The following is a 10,464-nucleotide window of genomic DNA, read 5'->3' on the forward strand; positions in this document are numbered from 1 at the left end:
TTTTCATTGTCATTTGTTTCTAGGAAATTTTTAATTTCTCTTTTGATTCCTTCAGTAACCTGTTCATAATTTAGACACATATTGTTTAATCTCACAGTGCAGCTTGTCACTTGTGTGTATCTTGCAGGGGGACTTTCCTCCACCTCACGGACAGGGTCTCCAAGATGATGCGGTGGAGAATCCTCCAGGTTCACAGGAAATTCCACTTTGCTTGCTTCTCCTGCTCAATGATCTCTTTGGTGGAAAGGCTGTTCTTCTGCGTCTCAGTCTTCTTCAGCTTGGCCTTATCGAAGCTGTTGATTTCCCCATGTTGGGCTTGTCTGCCATTTTCTTAAAACAATCCGAGAAGTTCCACTTCAAGTCTCCTGTCCCAGTGCTCCCACTTGTGTCACTGGTCCTCTGTCCTCCACCTGAGGCGTTCGTGGCTGCAGTTGGGAGATCGGAGTCAGAATTTCTCTGAGGCCTCAAGGCTGCACCCTCACAGAAGCAGCGAAGACAGCGTCCACCACCACCTGCAGGGAAAGACAGTAGCTCCGCGCCGAGCAGGCGCAGCTCACTCACACCGTCTGTCTCCCAGCCCCGGGCCTTCGGATTGGCCGAGGGCGCAGCGATGTCACGTCCTTCCTGGCAGGGCAAGCGTGCAGCTCCCAGCTCCACGTGGAGCTCAGGTGCGAGGGCTTGGCGGTCAGATGAGGTCCCAACAGGCTCGCGGCTCCTCAGCCTCAGATCTCGGCCACCGTGGGCAGCCATCTGGCAAGCGCACTCAGAAAAGACATTTTAAATAAGAGGTCTTTCAGGTTCCCTCCTCCTGCCTCCATCAATGTATAAGTTTATAAATCACCCTGATTTACAGGGTGTTGCCACCCTCCATGCTGTGGTGTTGTGTGGTGCGTTTATTCCTCAAGGCCTTCTGAATCCTGGCCCTTGGGCTAAGCAGAGATGTTTGTCTGTGTTCATTTGTGTTAACCCACACAGAGAGACCCTCTCAGATCTACAGTAGAGAACAATATTGTCCCAATTTCCATTTGAGAAACCTGACCCCCCCAACTTTTGTCCATTTAGAAATCCGAATGCAAAGATGGGCAGCATGGACGCCTACGAGCAGGTCCAAAAGGGAACCCTGAAGCTGAAAGGAGTCACAGAGCTTGGTGTGACGAAGCGGAAGGAGAAAAAGGACAGAGACAAGGCAAAACTCCTGGAAACGATGGGAAAAAATCAAGAAGAACCAGGAGGAAGAGCTGAGGCGCCACCTCAACAAGCAGACCCCAGCCCAGGTGGCCTTTGAGAAGGTGCAGGAGAAGCGACAAATGGAGAGGATCCTGAAGAAAGCATCCAAAACCCACAAGCAGAGAGTGGAGGACTTCAACAGACACCTGGACACGCTCACGGAGCACTATGACATTCCTAAAGTCAGCTGGACCAAGTAGCCGCCCCACCCAGGAGATGGAGTATTGTCCAGGGGAAGCAGGAAGCAGAGCTGGGGTCATCTCTGGAGCCTTTGGAAACATTCTTTTACACACATTCTTTTGAGCCTTCTGCTGAGCCCATGCTTATCAGAGCAATGGGCCCTTATTATGGAACCGCATTAAAGAGAGATGGCCCTTTAAATTCAAAAAAGAAAAAAGCAACCTCCATGTCCAATGGTTCATGCAGCCTCCGGACCTGTGTGTTCACCAGGAGACCCACATGGGCGAGAAGCCCTATGGCTGCCATCTCTGCCACAAGAAGTTTCCTCACGATCCACGCTGCATCGTCACCAGAGGACAAACCCAAGAGAAGCCTTTCTGCTGTGAGCACTGTGAAAAAGCTTTCAACCACAGTGGGAACCTCATGGTCACACTCTGGGCTCGAGCCCTACATGTGCCCCGAGGGTCACTGGCCTTCCGCTCCCTGGGGTCTCTCACATCCCACCAGGAAACCCATTCTGAACCACTGGCCGAGGACCCTGCCCTCGGGTCCAAGTCCTTCTGCTCCAAGAAGGAAATTCACAATGATTTGTCACTTCTGTAACACAAAGGGTAGATGACATGGGAAGAGCTTCAGAGGATATTGGGTCCAGGGGCTTCCATTTACATGAATGAGGAGGATATTTGAGTGATGGCTTATCGTTCCCTTTGGATTTTGTTTCCTACTTTAGTGTAGTCTGTTTCAATCAGTTTTTGCTTTCTTTTGTTATTCTTCTAATGAAAGCATGTCTCATTAGTTATCAGTATTTCATCATGAAAATGAGCCTACTGTTGACTGCCTTCCTGTTAGGTGGGACTTCACTGTAAAACTGCATACTCCTGGCACATTGGCCAGGATCTGCCGTGGAATTTAAACTTCAAATAAACACATTTCTGTCAAAGACTGTCTGCGTATTTTCTAAGACTTTTCTACAGGGAATAGGTGATAGCCGTGGTTTTGCCGTCATGGCTGTTATTATGCTGAGATAGATTCACTCACTCCATACTTGTTCGGGGATTTCTTCCCGAGGTGTTTCGAAAAAGGAAGGCTTCGGAAAGTGATAGGTGTCATTCTTTTTTCCTATTGGTGTACAACTTCTACTCTTCAAAAAGACTACTTAGAACTCGCGTTTTCTCACACCTTTGCTCATCACCTGATTTTAGAAAAGCCTTTTAATACTTATCTCACAAGAACAGAAAAGACGAGAGGAGTCAAACCGATCTGCCTCCCACCATCATGTCTTTGACTCCGTCAAACCCTCAAGGGAGTGAGACCAAAAATTGACGAGATCATTAAAACCAGTCCGTTCACCCCAAAATGCAGTCCCCAAAGTCCAAAATCAATCAAATCCAAAAGGAAACCGAGGGATTTCCCTAGCGGTCCAGCAGTTCAGACTTAGCGCTCCCGCTGCATGCGCCGTGGTTTCCTTCCGCGGTCTGGGAACTGAGACTGCACCTGCCTCCCTGCTTGGCCAAAAACAGAACAACAAAAAAAAATACACAGAATCTGTCGCTAAATCACTATGGAGGCCTCTTTAGTAAATCCTGGTTTCTCCTGAGCGAGTTTCCATGGGCAATCGAATCCCTGTGATTAAGTAAAGTGGGATTATCTAGAATGGTTTGCCCCGCCCTCAACGAATCCATGCGCCGATTGGGTAACAGGCCGAGAGGTCCGGCATTTTTTCCAGCTCCATAGAGAGACGTTTCTCCGCCTGAGGAGTTTGAGAGCAAGTCCCCAACTGAGGACGAGGAAGGCAAGAAGGCTTCAAAGAGGTAATTGATGGGAAATGTCTAAAGAGAATGCTAGAAAGTCAGGGCACGTGGAAGTGGGTTTCAGTAAGTCCTGGCTTTCTGTTCACCTTGCATTCGCTCAGAGACCGTGTGAAATCCACCCATCTCCCTCCGGCCACACGGGAACTGTGGTTCATTTGTGGAATCTTCAGTGAGATGAGATTGTTTCCACACTCCATGATGTCGTGTGGTGTGTTTCATTTTTTCAACAAGGGCTTTAAAGCACTGCCCTGTGGACATTTTTGACCACACAGTTTCTTGTACTATGAGATGGATGTCGGAGGAATAAGAGAATGGATTCTTGTCCCTGGTGTGAAATTCTGAGGGGGGTATAATGCCCAGTATTGGGATGAGGGATGGTAGGGTGGATGAAAATAAAACTAATTGGCTGCATTCGTTTTTCTTTTTTGCCCCCTATTTCTGAATACTGAATCTGTTACTGAGGAAAAGCAAGAGGAAATTCCTTTCCATCGCAGTCAGTTGGGCACCCACTTCTAGAAGCATTTGCCCAGAGTCCTACTGAAAAGCTCTAGAGTCGGTATGGCTGAGAACCAGACAAGGGGTCGTGGCTTCGACGCGGACAGCCCCGTAGCAGAGCCGTCAGCGTCGCCACACAAAGACACCCGATGGGAAAACCCTGACTCCGACCGTGAAGAGTGTGCGTCCGCTTCAGAACGTTTAGCAGCTCGGACGAATCCGACCCGATCAAGGCTCTGAGGAGGCTCCTTGAGCTCTGCGGGGGCTCCGTGAGCTCTGCGAGCTGTGGCTGAGGCTGGATCTTCACACCAAGGAGGACATGGTGGACAGGCTGGTGCTGGAGCAGTTCGTGAAGTGCATGCCGCCGGACATCCAGGTCTTAGTCAAAAGTAGTGGTGCCCAGACTGGTAAGGACCTGGAGGAGGTGCTGAGAAAGAAGCAGAAACTGACGAAATGGGTGAGTAGGACCCTAGTGACCCTGTGAGACAGGGAACGGTGGCATGAGGGGCTGCGAGCTGGGAGATGAAGCAGAAGGATCAGAGGGCTTGGCTCTAAATCACTGATTCCCAGAGGGGTGAGCACTTGGCCTGTGTCATCACTGGAGATGTTTCTGTTGGTCCTCACTTTGAGGGTGTTGGTCTTTCAAATGTCATTCCCAAGAGGTGGGCTCCTAGGGTGGGATACACAATGAATACCTTTTTGGATCTTGTGAAGGGAGACTGATCCTATCTGAATTTTTCCTCACAGGCTGTTGTCCGTGTCCAAGGCGAGGATTTTTTGATGCCAGTCTCGGGTGTTGAGATGTTAGGATCTGAGGTCAGTGAGGGGCACGGTGAGGGAGACCGAGCCAGGGAGCCCCGGTCTACAGTCAGTGTGGTCCCTCCAGACGAGGGTCAGCAGGAAAGCCAAGACGGGCAGCATCTGCCAGGAGCCAAGGACCTGTCGAGGGGGCAGGTGAGTGTGATGTCCTGACCTCCAGTCTGGGAGCAGGTAGAAGAGGGTCGGGTGAGAGTGGCTGCAGAAGTAATTGGGAGAACTTGGCAAAGGACAGGAATGGACCCACTGCCTCCAGGAATTCCCATGGATGCATTCCGTTCCCGGTCGTTTTATACCAGTGTGAGAATGAAGACAGTCCCTCTTTCATAGTCCTTCACCATGAAAGCTTGTGGCCCTAAGCATGAGGGCAGAGGAGTCCTGTTTCCACGGGATGGTGCTGGGTCGGTTCATCAGGGTTAAATGCACTCACACCTGTTTCACCCATGATGGATTTCGTCAGAGGCACTAATATTGGGGGATATTGTAAACACCTTGAATTGAATAACAAGTTCCCCGTTGGAGTCATTTTCCCCCTCAGATTTTGGAGTATGTCTGGAGAGAGAGGATTTTTTTGAAATGTGAATCGTGATAGGAGATGCTACTTATTTCTCATGAATAGAGCTACATAGTATAGAATAGAGCTATATAGTATAACAGCTATACTGCTTATCATCTTATTATGCCCCAGGCCACTTTCCATGACGAAGACAAATCCAGGCAAGGTATCAACAAGTGGTGAATTCAGGAGCCCTAGAGCCAGAATCCACTGCTTTCAGATTCAGGGCTTGGAGATGTGAGATTAGGTGGAGAGATATGTGCAAAGATAATTGTCAGTGCCAGCTATGAAGTCTGGACCTGTTTCCCAGAGGTGGTCGGTATAGATCAAGGACAGACATGGGAATCAGAAGAGGATTGCCAATCAGGGTGATGGGAAGCAGTCAGGGCATATCCCCCAAATTGATATCCAGAAAGCTGGAGTGTGAGATCAGGGTACGAGGTGGGTGGGGAAAGAGGAGACAGAGCTTGCCGTGGGCTAAGGCAGTGGGATTGACTCTGCTTGGTTGCCCCTTGTCAGGGCCAGAAAGCTCTCCCGCCGGAGACCATTCCTAAAACAGGTGAACTGGAGGGTCAGACGCGCTCCAAGGGGAACTTGGAGAAGGACCTGCTGGAAGACACAGGAGTGACAAGAACCCTTTCGTCTCAAGAGCCTGAACTTCTGCAGGATCGTGGTGAGTATTAGAAACTTGGAGACCACAGGAGGTAATGACTGCCTCCACTGATGTCCAGGAAGGGGTACCCAGCATTTCCATCCCTTGGTGTTGTGGGGTAGGAGTTGCTTCTCCAGTGCCAAGCTTCTCCCTTGTCAATGTTCCAGAGTGTTTCATCAGCTAGAATCTCAGGTAGTTTGGTTGCTGGGAAGTCTGTAGCCAAGATTAGGGATGGTTCCAATGAGACTGCCACCATGGAAAATGCTCCTTGATAAATATGGTGCTGAAACTCTTCTTTGAGCAGATTCTGGGAGGGCAGAGAGAGAGGGGAGAGTCCCCAGGAAGGAAGTGATACTTCAAATGTGGCTCTGAACCCTTTCCTCTTGTGTTCCAGAGGGAGACGTTTCCACTCCAAGTGGATCCGGATGAGGTCCTCTGAAGAATCGCAGACATGTTAAAAGGAAGTGGGACAGCAGTCCCACTTGCCAAGACGTGCTTCAAGAGGCAGTCACATGTTTGGATCAAGGAGAGTTCTCAGGACAGCTTGCATCCCATTCCGTTGGTTCATCTGGCAGCGTGGGACCCACCAGTCTTCCTGAGGGAGCTGAAACCCCGGGCTGGGCACCTTCTGAATGCAAGGTGTGCAAAAAGAGCTTTCCTTATCAATCTCAGCTTACCTTGCACCAGAGGACACAAACAGGAGAGAGGCCCTTTCAATACAACATCTGTAACAGAGGGTTCATACAGCCTTCAGACCTGTGGGTTCCACAGCGGATCCACACTGGGGAAAAGCCCTACAGCTGTGATGTCTGCCTAAAGAAGTTCACCCACAACTCCACACTGCATGCTCACAAGAGCACCCACACCCAGGAGAAGCCTTTCTGTTGTGAGCACTGTGACAGAGCTTTTGGCCACCGAGGGAGCCTCAATGTTCACCCACACACCCACTCTGGCCTCAAGCCCTACGTGTGCCCCGAGTGTCACAGAGCCTTCCATCAGCTGGGGACTTTCAAACGCCACCAGAAAATCCATTCCAGATGACTGTCTCAGGACCCTGCCCTCAGGTCCCAGTGCCTTCTGATCCGAGAAGGAAATCGGGATTTTTTGTCACTTATGTGATACAAAGAAAGGGTGACATGTGAAGAACTTACGATCATACTGGAACCTGATGGGGTTCCAGTCACATGAATTTGGTGAATATTGAGTGGTGACTTATCTTTCCCTTCAGATTTTGTTCTCTGCTTTAGTGTAGCCTGTGTTTTTGTGATAACTTTCAGCTTTGTGTTGTTCTTCTTTCAGTGAATGCAGGTCTCATTAGTTTTCAGTACTTCTTCATGAAACTGAGGTCACTGCTGATTGTCTCCCCATTAGGGAAGACAGGATGCTCCTAGCAGAGTGTCCAGATGAAAAAGAGGATCACCAGTGAAATTTAAATTTCAAATAAACAAAGACATTTCTGTCAAATAAGTGTCCTGGGTATTTCCCCTTCCAAGATTTTTTTCTTATCATTTTTATTTTTTAACTTTACAATCTTGTGTTGGTTTTGCCATATATCAAAATGAATCCACCACAGGTATACACGTGTTCCCCATTCTGAAGCCTCCTCCCTCCTCCTTCCCCGTACCATCCCACTGGGTCATCCCAGTGCACCAGCCCAAAGCATCCACTATCGTGCACTGAACCTGGACTGGCGACTTGTTTCATATATGATATTATACATGATTCAATGCCATTCCCCCAAATCATCCCACCCTATCCCCAAGATTTTTTTATATGGAGTAGATGATACCTGCGGTTTGTTACATGGCCATTATTATGTGGAGATATCATCCCTCTGTAAGGCTTCCCCAGTGACTCAGTGGTAAAGAATCCGCCTGCAGCACAGAAGACCCAGGTTCGATCCCTTCATCAGGAAGATCCCCTGGAGAAGGGAATGGCAACCCACTCCAGTATTCTTGCCTGGAGAATCCCATGGACAGAGGAGCCTGGCAGGCTATGGTCTGTTGGGTTGCAACGAGTCGGACATGACTGAAGTGACTGAGCACCCACTCCAGCATTTAAAGCAACTGTATTCTTTTGGAATTATGAACTGTTAGGTAATGTAGTATTAATGCCCTTTTGAACACTGAGATTCTAGGGTGTCTCTGCTTGAAAAGATTCTTCAAGGTAGCACTCTTTCATCCCACCTGGCTCTCCTCCAGCAGAAAGGAAGAGAGCTCATTTAGAGCAGAATGGAGATAATGAAGTATTTCTGTTCAAAGAATCAGCGTTTTCTTCTATTAATTAGCCTGGGAATTTGTTGGGGGCAGCAAACTCAAGGATGACATTTTAATAGGTATTGGTGTCTGGCTGCTCGCACTTGAAAGCCAATACAGAGGCCAGGTTGGGGGAAAGGAAAGTTAGCTTTATTCTGGATGCCAGCCACTGTTGAAAGTGAAAGTGAAGTCGCTCAGTCATGTCCAGCTCTTTGCGACCCCGTGGACTGTAGCCTACCACGTTCCTTCATCGATGGCATTTTCCAGGCAAGAGAACTGGACTGGGTTGCTTTTTCCTTCTCCAACAACTGTGGAGGCGGGACAGACATCTGTCCAATGGCTGCCTCCCCTGACCTCCCACCCCTGGACAATTAAGGAGCAACAGCTTTTATAGATGGAGGTGGGGGGGGCTACAGGCAGAAACAGCGCAGTCAGCTCTGACAATCATCCTGAAACTGGTCATCACTGGTCTGATCAGTGACATCTTGATTGTTGTAAATACAGTTAACCTTCAGTTCCAGGGTCCATTTGTTTTCATTTCTTGGGTCAATACTCAGAATTGTGGCAGCTTCTCTCATGGTTTCCCAGGAGGCTCAGTGGTAAAGAATCTGCCTGCCAATGCAGGAGACGTGGGTTTGCTCCCTCGGTGGGGAAGATCCCCGAGAGAATGGAATGGCAACCCACTGCAGTATTCTTGCCTGAAGAATCCCATGGACAGAGGAATCTGGTAGGCTACAGTCCATGGGGTCACAAAAAGCCACTTCACTTTCTTTTACTTTGCAACTCTATGCACTGGAGCACTCCAGGCTTCCCTGTCTTTCACTATCTCCCAGGAGTTTGCTCAAACTGGTGTCCATTGAGTTGGTGATGTCATCCAACCATTTCATCATCTGTCACCTCCTTCTATCTTAAAGGATGTTAACTTACAGGCCCAAGATGGAGGCAACTAATTCAAAGAAGCAATATAGAATATAAAGATTGGGTCCCTTCAGAAACAGGGGTATTAGAACCATTATCGAAGAATCAACACAAGAAATTAATACGATGAAATATGAATAAGACTTCAAAACACAGATGCAGTTAAGTACTAGTTAAGAAAAGTGAATAACAGGGCTTCCCCTGGGGCTCGGAGACAAAGGCTGTGCCTGGCAATGAAAGGACACGAGTGCCATCCCTGACCCGAGAAGGTCCCAGGGCTCAGGAGCAACTAAGGCCATGCGACACAACCACCGAGCCTGGGAGCCACCACTACTGAAGCCCAGAGCCCCGAGAGCCTGGGCTCCGCACAAGAGAGGTCACTGCAGTGAGAATCCTGTGCCCCGAGACTGGAGAGGAGCCCTGCACCCCGAGCAGCAACAAAGACCCAGCACAGCCGAAAATAAATGGAGTTAAAAATAAAATACATACGGAGGCTGAGAAACTGCTATTGAGGAAAGGTGGTGATGGAGTGAGATTCCGGGTGATAAAGCAACAGCCAGGCCTGTCCGTCTCCAAAGAACCACTGATTGTGTGGAGATCGGAAGACAGCCTGAGGGTGTCAGGGGAAGGACTTTCCAGAGAGCAGAGGAAAACATTACAAACCAGACTGCAAAGACAGTTGGGCTTGGTGTGGTCAGGTGTGCAAGGTGCCTGGGGAGTGGAGGAGAAGGTAGAGAGTGTGAGGAGCGGTGCCCTCTGAGGGTGTGAGAAAGAATTTGGATTTGCCAAGGGAACATTTCATGCAACGAAGGGCACAATAAAGGACAGAAATGGTATGGACCCAAGAGAAGCAGAAGATATTAAGAAGAGGTGGCAAGAATATCCAGAACTATACAAAAAAGATCTTCACGACCCAGATAATCCCAAAGGTGTGATCACTCACCTAGAGCCAGACATCCTGGAATGTGAAGTCAAGTGGGCCTTCGGAAGAATCACTATGAACAAAGCTAGTGGAGGTGATGGAATTCCAGTTGAGCTATTTCAAATACTCAGACATGATGCTGTGAAAGTGTTGCACTCAAGAAGTCAGCAAATTTGGAAAACTCAGCAGTGGCCACAGTGCCCCACCCTCCACAGTTGTTGGAGAAGGAAATGGCAACACAGTCCAGTACTCTTGTCCGGAAAATGCCATGGACGGGGGAGCCTGGTAGGCTACAGTCCATGGGGTTGCAAAGAGTTGGACTTGACTAAGCAACTACACTTTCACTTTCAACAGTTTCTGGCATCCAGTTTAAAGCTAACTTTCCTTTCCCCCAACCTGGCCTCTGTATTGGCTTTTAAGTGTGAGCAGCCAGACACCAATATCTATTACAATATCATCCTTGAGTTTGCCGCCCCCAACAAATTCCCAGGCTAATTAATAGAAGAAAACGCTGATTCTTTGAAAAGAAATACTTCATTATCTCCATTCTGCTCCAAATGAGCTCTCTTCCTTTCTGCTGGAGGAGAGCCAGGTGGGATGAAAGAGTGCTACCTTGAAGAATCTTTTCAAGC

At 48.7% G+C, this 10,464-nt stretch overlaps 2 pseudogenes; both read left to right on the plus strand.

Moving 5' to 3' along the window:
* The first annotated feature begins 1,087 nt into the window (after nt 1-1,087).
* Nucleotides 1,088-1,427, plus strand: LOC105001511 (annotated as a pseudogene).
* Nucleotides 1,428-3,776: 2,349 nt separating this feature from the next.
* Nucleotides 3,777-6,778, plus strand: LOC105001512 (annotated as a pseudogene).
* The last annotated feature ends 3,686 nt before the right edge of the window (nt 6,779-10,464 follow it).

This window comes from Bison bison, unplaced genomic scaffold (genome assembly GCF_000754665.1).
Source record: "Bison bison bison isolate TAMUID 2011002044 unplaced genomic scaffold, Bison_UMD1.0 scf7180017864383, whole genome shotgun sequence".
Lineage (NCBI taxonomy): Eukaryota > Metazoa > Chordata > Mammalia > Artiodactyla > Bovidae > Bison > Bison bison.